We start from the raw sequence: 21,702 nt of genomic DNA, 5'->3' as shown, positions 1-21,702 counted from the left end.
TTAGAAAGCATTTTGAATTCAGTTAAAATGAAAATAAGGCACCTAAAAATGCGTTGAATGCAACTAATGTCATATTGCTTTAATTTTTATAGTTCACTTGTATTTGTTGCAAATATAATGTGATGAAACCCAGTGAACTAGACATCTCAAAAATTTAGAAAAGATAAAGCAAATTAAACCCAAATATTGAAGCAGTAAGGGAATAAAATTAGTAAAATATGAAATAATTCAATATGAAGGGACAATAAAATTTAATTTGTTCTTTGAAAAGATTAATAAAATCAAAACTCTCTTAGGATATATATATATATATATATATATATATATATATATATATATATATGCATAAATAGGTATGAAAAAGCAGAAATCCCTAAAGCTTCTGAAGATATGGTATAATTTAATTAATATGTTTATAGAAGAAAACTGTCTTAAAAGAGAACTAATGAAATGCAGAATACATAAAAAATTATCCCAAATGCAATCAAGAGTATCAAAATTAAAACATTTGATAATTTCAAGTGTCAGCATTGATAACAAACCACTGAATATCTTATGAATTAACGGTTGTAGTAGAAACTGACAGAATTTCTTAGAAAAGCACATCATCTTGAATTTAATTTTGGACATGTACCATGATATTTTTAAAATAATTCACAAGGCAATGTTATTTGTAATAGAAAATAAAAAACTGAAACATATATTGATGGGAAGGGATACATAATGGCATCATGTATTAATTAATTAAAAAAAAATTATACAGTAATGACAGCAAATGTACTCCAGAATCACATATGTATAAAGATGCATTTCCAAAGTTATTATTATTAAATATGTCACACTGTCACATTTTATTATATACCTAAAGGTAGAATTGTAAAACTATAATGATTATAAAAGTAATTAATAAAATCAATATAAGATGTATCTTTTTTTTTTTTTCTAAGTGAAAGAGAACTAATTAGGAAGAGAAATACACACCGAGTTTCAAAGCTGGTAATGTTATATTTCTTAACTTCGGTCATGAGTATATGTACATTTACTCTACTCTGTTTTCATAACACATCACATATATTTTTATGTATGAGATAGTTCATATTAAAAGTAAAGTGAACTTTGTGAGTTGTGGCTGGTTCCACATTTGGAGTCTGTGAGGGGAGCAACAGACCTACACCAATTTGAGTTCTCTAGGAGTAGTCACCATGTTGACATCCATTGAACTCTGAAGACAGTTTCTTCCTCCTGTTCCTTCCAAAGAGAGATGGACTTCCTTTCAGCAGCTGTCTTTTGTGGTAATCAAGCAAAGAAGAATATCCCTGAATTGTTTCATCGCTGAAAATTTAAAAACTGCAGAGAGAACACTACGAAATGGGACTTCTGAGACAAGTTCTTATGTCGAGGAAGGGAGAGGGCCCCAGCAAATAGATCACGGGCAACACTGAATTTATTCAACCAAAATATTACATGTTTCTGTCCTTAAGTAAGATGTCCAGTCATGTCTGCATGTCCAAATTATGAATATTATTTGGGAAATAATACTAATATTAAAAAGCCAATCAAAAACCCTGTTCCAATGTACATTGTCTATGGCTATGCATCAGCTTAAGGATAAAACTTATTATCATTCTGAACTTGGTGTCCCATTTTCCAAAAACTTTATATCTGTGGCAAAGATATTCTAAAATGTCTGTTCAGGGCTTATTGCCATATTTGTCAGGCACTTTGATTTTGTGACACAACTGCAAGAGGATACTCACCTCAACACTTTCTTTAAAGCAGTTTTTTTCTTTCCTCAGGAGTTCAACCTGACTAATAGGCATGAGTTGACACCTTTTTCAAGAATTAATTGAGGAGCTTAAATAAAGATACAGGTAAACACTTCTAGAACACAGTGATACTTCTGCTTCATTAATTGCTGGTGTTTTCTCATTTGTTATCTGTTATAGACTAGTAACACAAGCTGAGAAAATAGAATAAAAGGACACCCAATGTCTATGTCTATACTACAGTTGTTCCAAAGGTAGGTGAGCCTAACAGCATTAGAGTGAGAACTTAAGAACACAACCAATTTTGGAGTACTGCTATACATGACCACTCCTGTTATTGCCCTGTAACCGAATCCCTCTTGATAGTTATATGAGATGACTAACCTGGACTTTATTAGTTGTGTTTGTTTGTTTGTTTGTTTTTAAGGAAATTATGTCTCTTTCAGATACTATAAAAGGATACTAAGAATTACTACAAAAACTGTATTAGCAAGTTTCCAGACAAAATTCTTTAGGTTACCAGAGGAGAAAGGGGGAGAGTCGTAGTAGAAGAGGGTAAAGGGGGTCAAATATATGGTGATGGAAGGAGAACTGACTCTGGGTGGTGAGCACACAATGTGATATATAGATGATGTATTACAGAATTGTACACCTGAAATCTATGTAACATTACTAACCATAGTCACCCCAATAAATTTTAATTAAAAAATTAGATATATCTTATTTCCCTTCTGTTTTGTAAACAAAATGTTATTTTTAAGTTTCTATTACACTTAGAACATTTGTATCACTTTGGATAATCTTTGTTTTCAAGTTTATATGGCAGTGTTTTGCAGATTACAAATACATGTGCATATTTTTCCAAAACCTATGAGTTTGGTTCAAGTCATCATATAGCATTTATAATACAGGAGCAACCAAAATTATTAATAAAATGACTTTTACATTTTTAAATTGTATTTGGAATTTTGTTAACAAATAAATCAATCTAAGTCATGTATCTATCAGAAATAAACCTTTCAAGCCTTCTAAGTATTATTTCATAGATTTTTATTTCAAAAATATTTATTTATTAATGTTAACAGATGCAAATTTTGGTTAAGGAAAAAAAAGTCCCAAAAAATTATGAACAACAGGTTCGAAAGCCATTTTTTATATATTCTGTTTTTTAGATATCTTGAAATTTGGGATTGGGGAATAAAACAAAGTGCTTAGTGTTTTTGTTATTTTGTTTTGAGTTTCCTTAAAAGATAACTTCTATATTTATTTATTCTGACATGAGTCTTAGTAAGAGAACTGTGAAAAAGGATGATCTTTATCTAAATAGATATAACTTAAGAAAAACTTCAAACTGAAAAAAACAGTTAAAATATACACAATACTAGACATAAAAATAAAATAAACGGGTATCACTTATGACTACATACTTTCAATTGCTAACAAATATTATTTTAATTTCTCTAAATGTTCTAATATTGAGACAATAAAATTATAAGTAGTAGGCATAAGTGTTAAATGAATTATATACATATTCCATAGGATTTCAAAGCCATGATGAGTTATATTTGAAACGTATTGATTAGTTTTTACATGTATCCACATGGCAGATATAAAGTAGTTAGCCTTTTCAATGAAATTTTTAGTTTCCTGAATTTAATAAAAATTCCAGAAGAGGGAGATGTTTACTCTTAAATGAAAAACATATTTTTTACAATGAGAATGAACTGAGTTCTATAAAACAAAGAAACAAAGCTTTATATGTCATCTTTAATACAGGGGAATGATAGATGCTAAATCATTGTTATGGTTAAAATTTTATCTTACTCTAAGATGCCTTACATGTACTTTTCCCATGTGTAGGTAAGTTTTTATACCAATTGATTTTTCTTAATTAAAAAGTTTTCTAAAACAAATCCTTAATTATTGAAAGTATAAAAAATTTGTTTACTCAGTCATTTTAAATAAAAGTCAGTATTCAACATTTAAATAAATTATTAATCAAGATATATTTGTGTTCCAAGTGTGAATAACTATGTTTTGTTAAAATTGTTTAAGAATATTAAGCAATTATATTACTATGGTAAAAATTTTTAAATAGATGCTTTGTTTCTAAATTTGTATCTATCTATAGAGAGCTATTCACTTTCTATTTGGCTCTTTTGTTTTCTAAATAAAAAAAAAATTCTAGTAAAATTATTTTAAATATCTTTTCCTAAGTCATAATAATTACTAATAATTAAAAACAGTGGATAATTTTCTATTGTCCTTTCTGATGAGAAGGAAGGAATCACAATAGATATAATACTAGATATTGATATCCTTAATTGTAAAGATATTATCACAGCAAAGCACATTTGTTATGTACCCACATCACTAGCCCAGGAGGCTTAATATTGGCATTTTGGATTTTGCAAGGAGAGCACACATACACAGACCTGTTTTTGCCTCTTGACATGAAATCCCTATTTCTGCACTCCCCTGATTCAATGCCTCTCTCTACTATTAAGCACAAAGTATGTGAAATGCTACTGCCAACTTATATATAATTTGTGTCAGTGTATTTTCCCCCAAAATATTTTTATTTACCTGAAGCAATATGGACCCGAGTCCCATATTTTTAATCATCTCTATTTGAGTTTCTAGAATTTACTATAAGGAGTAAGTGGGTACCTGATTAGAAATGATTTTCATATGAATTGCATCAACTTTTCCCTCAACTTCCCATTTACATAGACTCTGAAATGCAGAGAAATTATGGGCTGAAATATCAATATCACCATGGGTAAAAAACAGATAAAAATATTCTCAGAGAAATACCAAACCTAAACTGATAGTAAACCTAATCTTTATCTGAAAAAAAAAAAAAAAAAAATGTTTTAAGTACTGAAACATTGTCAACAGCACATAAAATCTGATTCCTGCACCAAATTAAGTGATGAATGTTTTATGGAATAATTACTTGTTAAAGAAAGTACAGTACTAATGTAGACATCTTCTCTAAACTGTTTTTAATAAAGTTTACACACAAGATTAAAAAAAGTCTTATGAATAAAGTTGCTAATGGACTTAATTTAATAGTGAACTTGTGAATTGGGCAGGTTCTAGTAAAACTTATGAGAAAATGACAATTCTAAATGTCTGTCTCAATCTCCCCTCTTTGTCATTCTTTACATTTTTATTTCACAATCTGTAGGACAATGTTTCATCTTTATCCAACCTCATCTTAAATATTCAATATTCCCACTATGTCATTTACTCACTCTGAATGGTTATTACCTTTACAAAGAAGAGGCGAGGAGCCCTCCTTACTACTCAATTTGTATGAACAGTGTTCTTAGTCATAACCAAAGAAGAGTTTCACAATGCCCATTTGATATTTACAATTATTTCTGTTTGAGAACATACACAAAAAAAATTAGTTGAAAAAACATTTCAAATAGAGACAAAAAACAAAAAAAGAGTGAATCATCCTTACGTTGAATATATCTTCCCTCTCATAAAAATGTTTTCAAGGACTCTCAAGTGTATTGAAATTGAAATTCCAATTCAAGTGCTTTAAAATGACCTGAAATAATTTTATCACCTGGTCACTACCTCTTACCCTTTACTGAATGCTTCATTACACCAACACCCATAATGCCCAAAGATAGAGTCTGACCGTATCAATGCCTTCAGGTCTCACACTCTGGCATATCACTCTCCCTTTGTGTTTACTGTCAACAAGTGACTGATGCCAAGAGTGTAGTGTTCATCCTGTAAAATATATCTTGAATTTTAGAATCCTGGAAGCTTTCCTTTTCTTTCATATTCTGTGTTAATTCCCATACAATGTATTTCATATTGCATTTTACTTACTTCAGTCAGAGAAATGTAATGTATTATATTAAAACATTTTTTTCCCCCACAACATTGTCAATACATAGACCTGTGCCTCTTTGTATTGTATCATGGAACCTGCACATAGTTTTCATCCAGTAAGTAAATTATTATCTGAGTTTATGCTAATACCCTTGCCCCTCATGTTCTTGTGATTTAAAATATCTACACATGTAATACATTCATATTATATTATGTCCATTTTTATGTGCATGCTCACTTTTCTCTCCATCGCTGACCACTTCAGCTTACTATTCCAGTCTTCGTTAATGTTTCTTTACTGTATTCTTAAATGTATTTATTTAAAACATTCTGATGCTTAGCACATATACAATCTTATATTGCTTGTTTGCTTATATTATCAATTTTAGATTAAGTTCTTTAAACCAGGGACACAATATTATGCTTTGTATGAGTCTGTAATGGTTGATAGGTCAAAGCTAGACCCAAAAATATGTGCTCAATAAATATTAAAATTGTCAGAGAGGATGAATAGATGATAATACATGACAAGTCATTTATTTTAAGACCCTTTTACACACTTGGGAACAAAATTTCATCTGTCTTTTAAAAGTTTCAAATGTTAGGAGACAAAAATAGTGTCTTTGAACATAAGTGATAGACAGCTGGCTGATAATATGATGATGAGTCATTTCACATTCTTTTCAATTTTTTTCCTGCAGCACTCTTAATAATAATGTGTGCCATTAATCAGTAGCAAGGAATCCTGCATAGTTTGTGGGTGGACCTTAGAAGAAGTAGCCAAAAAAATATTGTCAGAATATTCAAACAGTAATATTGCCAATCTACTAAAGGCATAATTCCACATTGGTAGTTAAGATTTTTGATCCAGATATGCAACAAAAGAAAGGCAATATACTATAGCTTTCTGTGTTCTCTTTGTAAAATGTAGGCAAATGAAAGTGAGACATATCCTACTCACTGTCTGGGATCTTTTCTCCCAGGGCTTTCTCACCAAACAGGCTTTTGTTTGCCAGTGGAATTTAACCTTGAAGACCACTACATGTTTTTGTTTTGTTTCTTCCTCAGCAGTGGATTTTCAGAGCTATCAGCAGTGCAAGTGAGATAACAGCTACAGGCTGAAAGACTTCCTCATTGCTGGAACACCTCTCAGGATATGGAAATTTTTGAGGTTGTCAAAGCAGAATGAACTTCTAAAAAGATTATTACAATACAAGAATGACCATTCTTACAAAAACAGATGTGCTCATATTTATCAACTCTCATTATCATTTCATGCAAATGTATTCCATGAGGAATATGATTTCCTAAATTTTACCACTTGGAAATGAAAATATGTTTACTTATAAATCACATTTCCTTTCTATTATATCATGCTTGTAAAATTTATTTTAATACTAATAACTAACCCGTATTAACCTTTCCTTTGAGCCTCTATTTCCTTACTCAAATTTGTGAACATGATTTTTTTAATCATGATTTTTAACACTATGTTATCCTAATATAGGTATATTTCATTTTATGTTTGAAGTTTGGGTGGTGTTTTATAATTCATGATATCTAAGAATTAAAAGATTGTATTGATATCAAATTTCACAACAGAAATGCACGTTTTGAACTATAGAGAGCAAACCTATTAATACAACTGACTGTAGTGTCTAGAGTGATATATCTCTACTTTTAAATAGAGGGATGTCTGTTAGAATGGACCTCTGCGAGGATTTGTACTATTACATGTGTAGAACATCCTGAACAAAATCTTTCCGTTCACAAACAGTGATATAACACCCCAAAATGATGCGGATGTGAAATAATGCTCAGGAGTACTCCTTGCAAAATATATATTTTATATAAGTGAACCAAGTGGTTTATGAAGATTAGACTGCTATGAAAGTAGAACAGAAAGTTCACATTTATAAGATTAAACTGTACTATGCATTTTACATGTTTTTCTTTAAGCTAAAACAGTCTATATTCTATGGAAGATTTTGCTTTTTTTTTTTTTTAGGAGAAGCTTAATATATGTTTTTATTAAGCTTCTTTTTTTTTTTTTAATGTTATGGTTAGCAAGCAGCAAGTACACCATTGTCAAATTCCTGATATGAAGTATGTCACCATTAAGGATGTTAGTATGACTTTTTCAATAATCCAATCAAAGGATGATTACTCCTGATCTAATATATGAATAATACAGATAAAAGAAATGGGTGGATTAATAGACATTGGAAAGTAAAGCTGAAAATATGTCATAATTGATAGAATATAGATAATGATAAATACAGAATTGTAAAGAAAAAAATATTGGGTGACTGGGTGGAAGTAAATGCTTTCATGGTTCTATGAGATGTGTTTAAGAAGGGCAAATTTCAGATCCAAGATTTGGACTTCAATATTGGAACTGTTTGATATATACCACATTGATATAAACCATCTTGATAGAAATCACAATTTATTTTATGGGAGATAGTTGACAGAAACTAATTAATATCTGCCACTAAGATCCTCTGACATTTATTATAGATAGTAGAGATATCAACTTGACAACTTGTCAACACAAAGATTGTAAATGTAGCCATAGGAATTAAGAAGATAGAAGGTGAGTAGAAGGAGAAGAAACGGAAGCCTAGGAAAAACATGAAGATGTCTAAGATGGCAGAAGAGGAAAAAGTAAGTATAGAGTAAGGATAATTAGAACTTCCAAAGGAAAAGAATAAATATATTTACACAGATATTTGGTAGAGAATATTTCAGTAGCCAAAGAGAGATCAATGTAACACTCTACTCTGGATCAGGAGCAGAAACTAAAAAATGTCCACTACATTTTATTGCCATGAGCTCATTGAAATTTTAATGGAGGGGCACATGTAAAGTTGAATAGTAAATCAAAGGCACATAATTGGGGTTTAAAACAGTTCTTTCTGAAAGTTTGTGAAGGGGAAGGAACAGAAACAACAGATGCTACAAACACATAAAAATAAAATGTATAAATGGAAAGATTATGTTGTTCCAATTAAGTGATGGTTGTAACAGAGAGCGGCTTAGGATATCAAGGAGAAAGGAGAAAAAAAAAAAGATCAAGTTCTGAAAAGATGAAATGACAAGTGATACCAAACATAGAAGAAAAGAGTAAGGATAAACACTAAAAACAAAGACAAAAACAATAAAAAAAAACACAAAGAAACCCACGTACGTATGTTGTTATAGGAAGGAGGAAGGAAAAGATGGATATCTAGAAGTTGAGATATGTTTGATGGTAGGAACCATTCGGAGTTAATTTTGGTATCTATTTAATTCCATGTGAAGGAGAGAAGGTACTACTACCAAGAATTATTGGGCACATGAGTAAAATCTTGTCTTTGAATATAATTAAAAGGATTTGAAATGATAATAGTGTATAAATAGGAATTGACTATAGAAATTATGGAAGTGGAGATATAACTTTGGCAAATATCTACTGATATCCAGGGTACAAAATACTACCTAAGTCCCCAAAGTGATATAATGATATGTGACATGGATAGAAGAGTCTCTGACTTTCATAACTATGTAATTTGAGTCCAGGGATGGATTTAAAGGAGGATATGTGCTGCGGTCTGAGTATTTAAAAGTCATTTGGTAGGAAAAAAAAGTGAATCAATGCCTGCACTGGAGAGTCTGTAATCTGCATGGTGAAAGATAAAGGAATTTAGTTAGATGAATCTGGAATATTAAAAAAGGGAGGGGATAATATATGTGAAGTACTAGAGGTGACTAAAGAAGTTCAGCATGATGCAAGAATAAAGCAAAATGGAGGGGGGGAAACAAGGAAACACAACTGTACACATGTTCATGTGTTGTGTGGCACTGTTAAGGTTATGGCCGAAAATGTAAGCAGATAAAAGTTTTACAAATTCTTTTCAGTTTAATACTTTGAAAAACATAAAAGTCAATTAGGAACCAGAATTACGGATTAATGTAGTAAGAGAAGTTATTAATTTTGATTACATTCACCAGAATGGTGAGATGATTAAAATGGAACAAGCTCAAAGTCAAAGAGTCTAGTTATGACACTTTGCAGTTCTCTAGGTAACAGGTGAACAGAACCTAAATTTCGGAAATGTGCACATGGGAAAAATAAATCAATTTGTGGTATCTTAAGACAGAATTGGTGATGTATTGACTAAGGAGTGTATAGTAAGGATGAGTACCAAGGATGACGTGTTAGATGCTGGGTAAAAGCTGGTACTTCTCTCTAAATCAGAGCATATTTCAGAAGACAATTATGAGTAAAACTTACTGCTCTAGATTACGATTCTCAGGTCTTGGTATAGAAAACTCATTAAAGTGTACAGAGTTTCCTGGTACTGTTATTATCATAAATAACTCATGAAATACTTCACACTTCAGACCATCTCATTTACACAATGTCAGAAGATGGCAAACTACCCTAGTTGGTGATTTTGCCTTTAGAATACAACACAACCTGAGTCAATTTCTCCATAACAAAATTATAACTTTTGAAAGTATAATTGCAAAATGGATACACAAAAAGTTATCAGTGGCAATGTTTTGGACAAGTCAGAAAAAAAAGCGATCAAACCTTCCTCTAATAGTAAAAACCTCACCCAACTTTTGTTGCATATGCATAGTGGTTGGATGGGTTGGAATATCATATTTCCTTCTATTAAGCTAATTTTGTTACCTAGCATTTTGCATTGGTCTTTTTATCACTTTATTATTATCAAGTCATACTTATTATGAACAGATTATTGAATACAATCTCATATTTCACTGCCTTTATTTTCTACATATTTAGGTGTTGACAGATGCATCCTGATCTGATTTATCTAAAAATCTAATTTAGAACTCTTACTCCACACAGTATCTTTTGAGTATGTTTCGTCTGTATATATTTTTCTTGTAATTTTCTTACATATTTTAATAAGAACCTCATTTGTAACAATACTTCCATCTTAAGGCCCATATTGCTTATTGCCTTTCCTAGGCTGTACTATGGGATCTGCAAAAGTGTGCTTCAGAAAATGAGATTTTGATATACCTGCAGATTACATTAGATGTTCTTCTTGTCAAGGGCACCTAAGAATTCCTGGAAAGATTATTATTTGGGTCATTTGTGTCTCCTAAACACAAAACATTTTTTTAATGTTCCCACTGAAGTTAGATTATTTTCTCTGAAGTACCATTTTTACAATCGCAATGTTTTTTAGTTCATAAACCAGGAAATTAAAGCTACACAGCTGAACAAAATTAAAGTAACTTTTAAATATTCATTATTCCTTAAGTTATTTCAAATATAAAACTAAAATGTTATTAAATATAAATAGTATTTCAATATACAACTGAAGAACACATGCAATTCTGCAGGATCTATATTCTTAGTTATTTATTTTTAACAAACTTTATTTAATTCCATTTAAACTAAAATTCCTATTGATAGCTCTCAGAACATAGGAAAGAGATAACAGAAACATCAAGAAAATGATGCAGATATAGACTGAAAGGCTTAGATATAGAAGCTTTTGTGAAAATCCACTAAATCTTTGTTCAAAGACTTAAGCTTCTGCTCGAGTTATTTTCTATTTAATGACTATAGTCACTAAGGGAAACCATAATGTGGCTCTAAAAGAAAGCTGTTCTGTGATGTGTTTACTGTCAGACTGTTGTTAGCAGACACTTTGTCTACTAAAATAGTTTCCTTTCAATAGACCATATCAGCACTAAAATAGCTCCTACTATAAACTTCTTTCTAATTTATTTATTTTAATTTTTAAATAGATATACATATGTCTGTACATTTTTTCTCTTTATTTATTACTTGGTTCTCCCTTCTTTCTTCCAGCATGCACTAACATGAAGTCCACCTAATAATACACTATTAGTGCAGGTTAACTAAGGCACCTTTTTTCTTTTTCTTCATTTTGCTTTGTGGTCATCGAATTATATATATGGATATGTTTGTCTTCAATAATCTTACTAGAAATTTGCACAGTTCTTATAGACAGTTTTTTAAACTTAACACTCAAAGCTAGGTTTAATTTTAGTGATCTATTTATTTATTTATGTATTTATTTACTTATTTATTTGCCATCGCAAAGTATGTGACAATAAATATCCTTAAACTTCTATAATTATACACAAGTGTATTTTTGTATTCTGAGAAATTGATTCCAAGAAATGAAATTGTTGGTATAGAGTGTCAATGTATTCTTAATTTTTGTAGAGTTTGCCAGATGGCTTTCTACATGTTTTTTTAACAATTCACATCTCCAGGAACAATGTAAGAGATTACTTTTTTCCTACGTTTCTCTTGACAATAGATGTCATCACTCATTTTAATTTTGTCAATCTAATATGTATAATGTGATATCTCATCCTTACTTTAACTTCCATTGTTCTTACTAGCTGTGAATTTCTGCATCTTTTCAGATGAATGTTGGTCATTAGAATTTGCTGTGATGTGACTTGCATTTTTATATTCCTGCCTATTTTTCTATTAGTGATTCCGTCCTGCTCTTGTGACACACTTTGTCTTTGTATTGTAAATGTTTCTTTTAAATTATACTGTCTGTTAATCTCACTCATTTAAATTATTATCATGATTTTTTTTTCTTTAACAAAGAGAAAAGTCTCCATTTTAATTTATGTCAGTTATATTTTTTCTGTTAAGAATGTATTTTCTCCCCTAAGACTGTACGTGCATATTCAAGGATTTTTTTTTTTTTTTGGGGGGGGAGCGTCAGGATTTTGTTTTGTTTTAAAAACACCTATAATATGTTTTTCATGTTCTAAAATATATGCCCAGGTTTATAATACAAATTTTATTAAAAATTGCTTTACTTTTTTGTACTACTTGCTGTTGTTACTCCTTAAATCATTTGATAGAATTCTCTGCTCCTGAAGATAACATTTTTGGGATATTTTCAATTAAAAATTGAATTTCCCTAATAGTTATATGGCTTTTCAAAATATGCATTCCATATTGAGAGACTGGTTAGTATTATTTACTTCTTTTTAAGTTGAATCCTTTAAACTTAAATTGTCAAATTTATGTAGAGTTGTTTGTAGCATTAACTTTTCTTTTTCTTTTATGTCAGAACAGTCCATAATGATATACCCTATTTTATTGCTAATATTAATAATTTCTGAAATTTCGTTTTTTCCTTTGTTACTCTTTTTAGAGGTTTGTCAACTTTATTAACTTTTCAAAGAACTAGTTTTCTGTTCCATGCTCTTTTTCCTGTCTTTTCTATTATGAATTGTATTGCTTTCTTTTTTTGTCTTTATTATTTTTTTACATTCTGTTTGCTTTGCATTTATTTTGCTTTTGCTTTTCATTTCTTAAATGGAAACTTAGATTGTAGATTTAATATGTTTACTAATGTAATTTAGTGATAATTGTTTACCTCCTGACATGGCTTGAGTTAATATTTATTTTTAGTGTACTCAATGTCTCATTTAATTTCTTTAAAACTTCCTCTTTGACCCATAAATTATAAAGAAATTTGTCTTTTTTCTGTTATTGATTTATAGTTGGCAATTATAAATGAAGATATTGTAAAGATTCTTGTTGAGTTTGTGTGCACATAAGTTTTCAACTCATTTGTTAATACTCTGGAACATGATTCCTGAAGCATATTGTACAATTATGTTTAGCTTTGTAGGGAATTATCAAACTGTCTTTCAAAGTGGCTGTACCATTTTTAATTCCCACCAGCAATCTATCAGAGTTCCCGCTGCTCCATATTGTCCTGAGTACTTGGTGTACCAGGACTGGTACTGAAAATACATACATAACTGTTAACAGTTGATAATAAGAAAGAAACTCAATTTAAAAATCAGCAAAATATCTGAATTGACACTTCATTAAAGAAGATAAATTGATTGCAAATAAACATATGAAAAAACGTTCAATATTATATGTCATTAAGGAATTGCAAATTAAAATAAGATACAACCATATACTTGTTGGAATGGCTGAAATCCAAAACACTAACAACACCAAATACTCAGGAGAATATGGAGCAGTGGGAACTCTGATAGATTGCTGGTGGGAATTAAAAATGGTACAGCCACTTTGAAAGACAGTTTGATATTTCCCTACAAAGCTGAACATAGTTGTACAATATGCTTCAGGAATCATGTTCCAGGGTATTAACAAATGAGTTGAAAACTTATGTGCACACAAATTCAACAAGAATCTTTACAATATCTTCATTTATAATTGCCAACTATAAATCAATAACAGATAAAAGACAAATTTCTTTATAATTTATGGGTCAAAGAGGAAGTTTTAAAGAAATTAAACGAGATATTGAGTAGAATAAAAATAAATATTAACTCAAGCCATGTCAGGAGGTAAACAATTATCACTAAATTACATTAGTAAAAATATTAAATCAGACATGATTTTTTCAAATATTTTCTCCCTGTCTGCAGCTTAATGTTTTATTCTCAGGACAATATCTGTTGGAGAACAGAAGATTTTAATTTTAATAAAATCTAGCTTGTCATTTCTTTTTTCTGTTATAGATCATGCTTTTGGTGTTTCATCTAATAAGTCATCATCATATACAAGGTCTTCTAGATTGTCTCCTATGCTAAATTCTAGATATTTTTATAATTTTGAGCTTTAAATGGTACTGGTGAATTTTGTGAGACATGTAAAGTCTGTGTCCAGATTTGTCAGTTTTCCTTTGTCTAATGTTCCAGCACCATTTGAGAAAGATTATCTTTTCTCCATTAGATTGTCTTTGATCCTGTCTCATATGTAAGTTTACTGTATTCGTGGCTGTCTTTTCTGTGCTATTCATCTATTAATCTGTTTTTCTGCCCATATTATACTGCCTGCATCACTGTAGATTGAAGTCAAATAGTGTCAGTTCTCCAACTTTTTTTTTTTTTTTTAATATTGTGATGGCTGTCAGGTCTTATGCCTTTATAGGTACTTCAAAACCAGTTTGTAGATATCCACAAAGTAACTAGCTCAGATTTGAATTAGCTCTTTAGTCTTCATCCTGATAGGGCTTTTGGAGGTCAAACTCAGAAGCCTTCTTTAGAATTTTTAATTCTCAACAAGCCTAAAGTGAGCCTCTGGCAATTCATCAATTACAGCTTCAAGTGTTCCTACCCTACTGGCTCCAGCTGTGGGCATCTGCTCCAGGTAATGTGTGATTCTCTTTATCTGCCTATTTCTCTAATTTTCAGGACAGCGGTTTGCCTTGAGACCTTAATTATCTGATAGATTTTCACTTTGTTTTTTTTTTTATTTTTTTCTCTTGTTGTAAAGATGAAAGTAATGGTTTTCAAGCTCTTTACATGTCAGAATGAAAACTGGAAGTCCCACATGACTTTGGTATTTAAAGAAAATATTTTCCTGCCATTTCATGAAACATACTCTACAATTATAATTTGTAAAATAAGTAAGTTTATAATAGAAAAAATATTTTGTTTTCAAATTAATAACCATCTTCAGTTTATTTTTTTTTAAATTATTTTCACTATAGTTTTATTATCTTGGAAAATGCAGTCACCATAATTAGTACACTAATCTAATCAATTGTGGATCATTTCTAAATTATTTTTGTAGAAATTTTAAATGGATTCATCCTATTGTTACATGTTTCTAAAAGAATGATTATAAATAATTCCTGCATATTAAATGCTGGATGTGTAAATATGTATGGAATATCTATATCAGGGTTTTACAAACTGTAGCCAATGAGTCAAATCTGGTTCACCACCTATTTTTTTATACATAAAATGTTATTGGAACACAGCCACCTTATTTCTTTATATATTGTCTATGGCTGCTTCCACACTGTGGAATTATAGTTGAATGTTGTAACAGAAACTATATGTCCTCAAAAGCTTAAATTATTTACTGTTTATTCTTTTAAAGATACAGTTTGTTGATTCCTGATACAAAGAATAATAATCACTGATCATGGAGAGTTTTCAAAAAACTTAATTGAAATAAAAAGCACACTGTTTTAAACTGAGCTGTCACTTCAAAAATGTTTATACCAGGGCCGACCCAGTGACTCAGGCTTTAGAGCTCCGTGCTCCTACTCCGAAGGCTGCCGGTTCGATTCCCACATGGGCCAGTAGGCTCTCAACCACAAGGTTGCCAGTTCAATTCCTCGAGTCCCACAAGGGATGGTGGGCTCCGCCCCCTGCAACTAGCAATGGCAACTGGACTTGGAGCTGAGCTCGCCCTCCACAGCTAAGATTGAAAGGACAACAACTTGAATTGGAAAAAAGTCCTGGAAGTACACACCTGTTTCCCTTCCCCAATAAAAAATCTGGAAAAAAAAATGTTTATACCATTATTTTTCAATTTTCCGTAGAATATAATGCCTATGCACATTTAAAAAAAAATATGCTAGGGAAAAATAGATATTTAAAACATAAAGTGTTAGTAATTTAAAATAAAATAATTTTTGTTCTTTATTTTGATTCAGATATACTAGACTTTTAACATATATTAGTTTCAAGAGTACAGCATAATGATTCAATATTTGTGTGTTTTGCTGAAAACTCACTACAATAATTCCAGTGAACAGCCATCATTATATAGAATTACATGTTTTCCTTTTTTAGGTGTTTTTTAAGATTTTTATTAAAAATATAGCTAACATACTATATTAGTCTCAGTGGTATACCATATTTATTCAACATTTACATACCTAAAGAAGTGATCATTGTGGTAAGTCCAGCAATCATTTGACACCATACAATTCTATCATAATATTATTGACTATATTCCCTGTGCTGTACATTACATCCCCATGACTATTTGTTTTATACCTGGAAACATGGACCTTTTATCCCCCTCCCCCTTTTCCTCCCTTTTTCAATTTATCAATTACAAATAACATTTAACATTATTTTATATTAAATTCAAGTGTACAGCATACTGGTTAGACATTTATATCGTTTAAAAAGTGATCCCCTGACTATACAAGTTATTACCATATCATTGGCTATCTTCCTTATGCTTTACTTTGCATCCTCATGACTATTCTTTAAATACCAATTTGTACTTTTTAATCCCTTCCCCTTCATTCACCCACATCCCTAACCCCCTCCCATCTGGTAACCAAGTATCTTTGAGTTTGTGTTCATGTTGTTTGTTAGTTTTGCTCTTAGATTCCAAATGTAAGTGAAATCACATTACATCTGTTTTTCTCTGTTTGATATATTCCTCTGGCACAACATCCTCTAGGTCCTTCCAGGCCACTGGGGATGGCAAAAACCCATACCTTTCGATGACTGAGCAATATTCTGCTGTGTATATGTACCACCTCCTCTTTATCCATTCTTCTATCGATGGACACACAGGCTGGTTCCAAATCTTAGCTATTTTAAACAATGCTGAAGTGAACATATGGTTGCTCACGTCCCTTGGAAGTAGTGTGGATTCTGATAGTTTTACAAGAAAGAGTACAATGCGGGAGGGGCCGGCTGCTCATTGTGAAAGTGCCTATTGCTGTGCTTGAGTTGGGTGGGGCAGGATAACAACTGAGTCAGCACAGCAGAGCAGCAGAGCTCACCAAGCCAATCAGATTCAGATTTGGCCATATGGGGTTGGGCTCAATCTAGGAAACATGGCACCTGCCTGCTGGCTACAAAGGAAAAGAACCCCGGACAGGGATAATGCTGACTGTCCTCCAGTCCTTCTGAAGACACACACTTCAATTTGCCCTCTGTATGTCTCCGAGGCCCTCCTAGTCACCATCCCTCTGCTGGAGTACAAGGTGAGTGCTTGTGAGCGAGTGAGTCTGTGCACGGGTCATTTAAAAGAAAGCCTGGGTATCCTGCAGCCTCTGTCCCACCCTGACAGTCAGAATCCCTACTTCTTTTCTCAGTCAGATGTTGCGGGGGTTCCTCTTCCTGGCACCAGTACTCCAGGCTGGGGAGCTTGGTATAGGGGTCTGGAGTTTCTTGCTTCTCCAGGGTGTGTGTGTGTGTGTCGGGGGGACCTCCATGGCAGAGATATCCCTCCTGATTCTCAGCCACTACAGGGAGGTTTGGGGCTTGTTTTGTGTCTCTGCCCCTCCTCCCAACCTCAATGTTTCTCCTTCCTTATATTTTCAGTTATTAGACTTCTATGCAGCTAGACTTCACATGCTTCTCCAGGTTGATTTTCTATAATTTAGTTGTAATTTTAATGTGTTCATGGAAGGATGCAGACTCAGTGTTTACTTGCTCTGCCACTTTGGATCTCTCCTACATTATTTTTCTTGTGATGAGAATTTATAAGATCTAGTTTCTTAGCAACTTTCAAATATATAATACAGTACCATTAACTATAGTCACGATGCTGTACATTATACCCCTATGATTTACTTATTCTATAACCGGCAATTTTTACCTTTTGACCACCATAAAATTTTATGTAACAAAGAAATATATAAATGTTGTTGAAATTGTTAAAATGCAAATGTTTTGTGTGTAATTGTCAGACATTCAGCTATGGTTTTTTCACTCACATCTGCCAAATTTACTTAAAATGATTGATGGTTTATTGTTTATGTCACAGATACTTATATTTACTTTTTCTATGCCTATTTTGTCAGGTTTCTGCACAATCAGTTTTGTAAAAATGAATAAGCTGTAGTATAACAAATGCTTGAACTTTCCCATAAGATGGTTATGTCATATTAGTAATATCATATAGCATTTCAAACCAACATACCTACCATATTTATATTATTAATTTTTAGATACAATGAAAACAAGCAAGTCATCTGAAAATGGAGCTTCCAAAAGAAATAGGAAAACCACATATTGATTGACTGAGTAGTTTGGAAACATCCCCAACAAATGTTTAATTGGACTTTCCCACTAAACTGCTCAATAATACATCAATATTTGTTTTAAAGTTACAGGAAAACATAACCTACAGTAACATTACATTCATTCAGCATTTGTCACATATTTCCTGAAGGAAGAGAGTTTCTTAGACAATAAATAGGTCAATGATGAAAAAATATACATGGTACAGAAATGTTTACAAAATTAATTATAATGCAACTAAAAATAAAATAAATCATTATAGACTTTATGGTATAACAGTTGAAAGAATAAGTATTTTGCTTCTGACAATAAAAATACTTTGGGGAAGCTACCATTTGGTACAAGCATTGAGAAAAGAGAATGTTGGGGTTACATAATCAACATTAGAAAGTTATTGTGTTTCATCCAGCATTGATATATTGTTAAGATGCTTATTTATATATGTTTAAAGAAAGAACTCAAAGGTTGCTTATCAGTGACATTCTAGAATGAATAAACTCAATGTCACCTCATTAACAGATTCATTTGTTCCTGGCAAGCTTATTTGTCTTTTAGATCTTTACCTCATTTCAGTTTTCTGCATTGTATTTACACTAAAATTGAAAATATCTCTCTTTTTCTATATATTGCTGGGCATATTTCATTTCAAAGTGGTAATTCAATTTGTTTTTTTGTCATTTATTCCTTCCTTACCTTTAATTTGTTCCATCTTTTATTTATCTAAAATAAAATCTGTGCCTAATGTTTGATTTCATAATGTGAGGTTATTAAATGGAGCAATGTGTAACTTTTTGTTATCCTGGAATATTTGAGGTAGCTGTGGTTAGAGGTAAAGTTGAAGTTTTTTTTGTTTTTGTTTTTGTTTTTTCATTTTGTTTTGTTTTTATTGAAGTGGAAGAGAAAATTAGAGGGTATTTTTTCTTTTTTTTCTTTTTTTCTGGTTTTTGAGATCCTCAAAAACCCAGAGAGGCTAGAGAAACTGGACCGTTAACTTATATTCTACACATAAATAAACTCAAAATGAATTAAAGACTTAAATATAATACCCGAAACAATATAACCCTTGACAATGAGATATGGCCAGCAACATATTAAAAAAGTAATACACTTTCAATTTTAGTATAAATATAATGTAGAACCCTGAAATTAAAAGGTAAAGATCTAAGAGACAAATAGGCTTTCCAGGGACAAATAACTTTAGAGTGAAGTAATATTGTGTTTACTAGTTCTAAAATGTCCTAATAAACAAACTTTGAGCATACTGTCTCTTGGAATATTTTTAGAACTTGAGAATAAAATAAAGAAAATGCTGCATATGTTAATAAAACATTAACTAGATGTTTTGTTTGAATTGAGAAAAAATATAATTTCAGATAAATTAGTTTTGCTGACAGATGACAATGAGGGCAATATTGAAATAGAGTGATGCTTTAAGGAAGACTGAGTTAGTATTTAAGTGAAATTTAAATAACATTTCAAAATTGTACAATAGGCAGTTCATCATTGTAAATATCTAATAGAAAAAATAAAGTGTGCTTAAATAATGATATGTTTATTGACATAGAGTTAGTGATATGGGTAACAGCAGATATGTCAATATGTTAGTAAACAATGGGACAGGAAGCCATTTTTGTGTGTTTGTTTCTGATTATAAATTGTAATGTCATATAAGAGACCATTAAAAATAATGAGAGGGTTCAGTGAACTCAATGCCTTGACAGATTCAACATATCACTTCAGAAAAGTCATCCTTGTTTTTTTCAGTAAAGTTGGCAAATAGAAATGAGATAGAAAACTTATGCTTCAAATAACTAAAACGTCAGGAGAAAAAAAATTAAGTACCTGGAATAATACTGATTATTAATTCAAAGAAATGAAGTATAGAAGACATCTCTCTGGTGGCATATTTGATATAAACATTATTTAAGTTGGCAAAATGCAAGGATGCAAATGTTTATTCGGAATACTATATATGAAATAATATTTTTTAAAAGATCATTATACTTCTCCCATACTCAGAGATATAACAATGATGAATTAGAAAATATGTGCTTATTTCAAAGTTGAATTTCTTGGTATCTTTCAATGGTTATAATATTACCTGTTAATATAAGCCAGCTATATAAAAAAAGATTAGAGAAGGAAATAAATTATTCTCAAATAAGTTCAATCAACAGCTGAGATAAATGACCAACTATATTCTTCTTGTCCCTTATAGCTCATGAATATCAGCTTCTCTTGGAAAGCTCAATTTTGTTTTTGCATCTATTAGGTTGCTGCAAAATTAGTTGCGGTTTTTGAATTTTTAACTTTTAAACCACAATTACTCTTGCACCAACCTAATAGTTACTGAGCATTCACAGGAATTTTATTGGTATGACACCTGCCCATTAGAAGCTTCCTTAGCATCTGAGGAGAAATCTTTACCTCTGAGATCCACCTTTGGTATGGTCTAGATGCTCATAAAACATTCAGAACAAGATTGCATGCAGTTGTTAAGTATAGAGGCACTATAGGGTGGTAGCTTTTCCTTTGTAATATCTGTATGGTCTTCTCTTCTTGGAATGACTAATCTATGTCCTCTTATCCTTTGTGGAGCCTTAAAGGTAACAACTCACCTGCCAAGTAGGTAGGTCTCTCTGTTGGCTTCAAAGAGCGTTCTTATTACAGTCTTGCTAATATAAGTAATTGAGAAATCCCTCATCAAGTCCTTACTTCAATGACATAAAGAGAATCATTGAAATTCTGGTAAGGCCTAAACTCTGTCACCCACAAATGCTATTTACATAGAAGTTTAAAACCAAATATTTATATTAAAAAAAAATGTCTTGGCATGCTTCTTTCACACAGACTTTGAAAAATGCAACAATAATTGGTAGTTGATAAACTTGGAATTTTAATATTTTCTTTATCCATTTCTATCAGAAGCATCACTAATATAAAAGTAAATCATTCTGGGGTAAATAAATAAGACAATAATTATACAATATTTCATTATTAAAATATTAATATTTAAATGTTACATATTTTGAATACAAGAGTATAAAAATTTAAGTGTGACTGAATCAGGAGAGATGGGATTTTCTTTTTTTAAATTAAGATGCATTTTAAAAAAATATACCGGACTTATTAAAATCAGTTTAATTTTAGCTAAAATCAGCTTGTAAAAGGGATGAGCCTCTTGTCTTTAGTTTCTAAAATGAAAATGGAGTGCTTTAATCATGAATAATGCCGTAGATATTCCTGGAATAAAACATAAAAGAGAAAATATATTTTTATT

Source organism: Rhinolophus sinicus, chromosome 16 (assembly GCF_057876585.1).
Source record: "Rhinolophus sinicus isolate RSI-liver-muscle chromosome 16, RSI-T2T, whole genome shotgun sequence".
Lineage (NCBI taxonomy): Eukaryota > Metazoa > Chordata > Mammalia > Chiroptera > Rhinolophidae > Rhinolophus > Rhinolophus sinicus.
Note: the sequence above shows the minus strand (reverse complement) of the source record.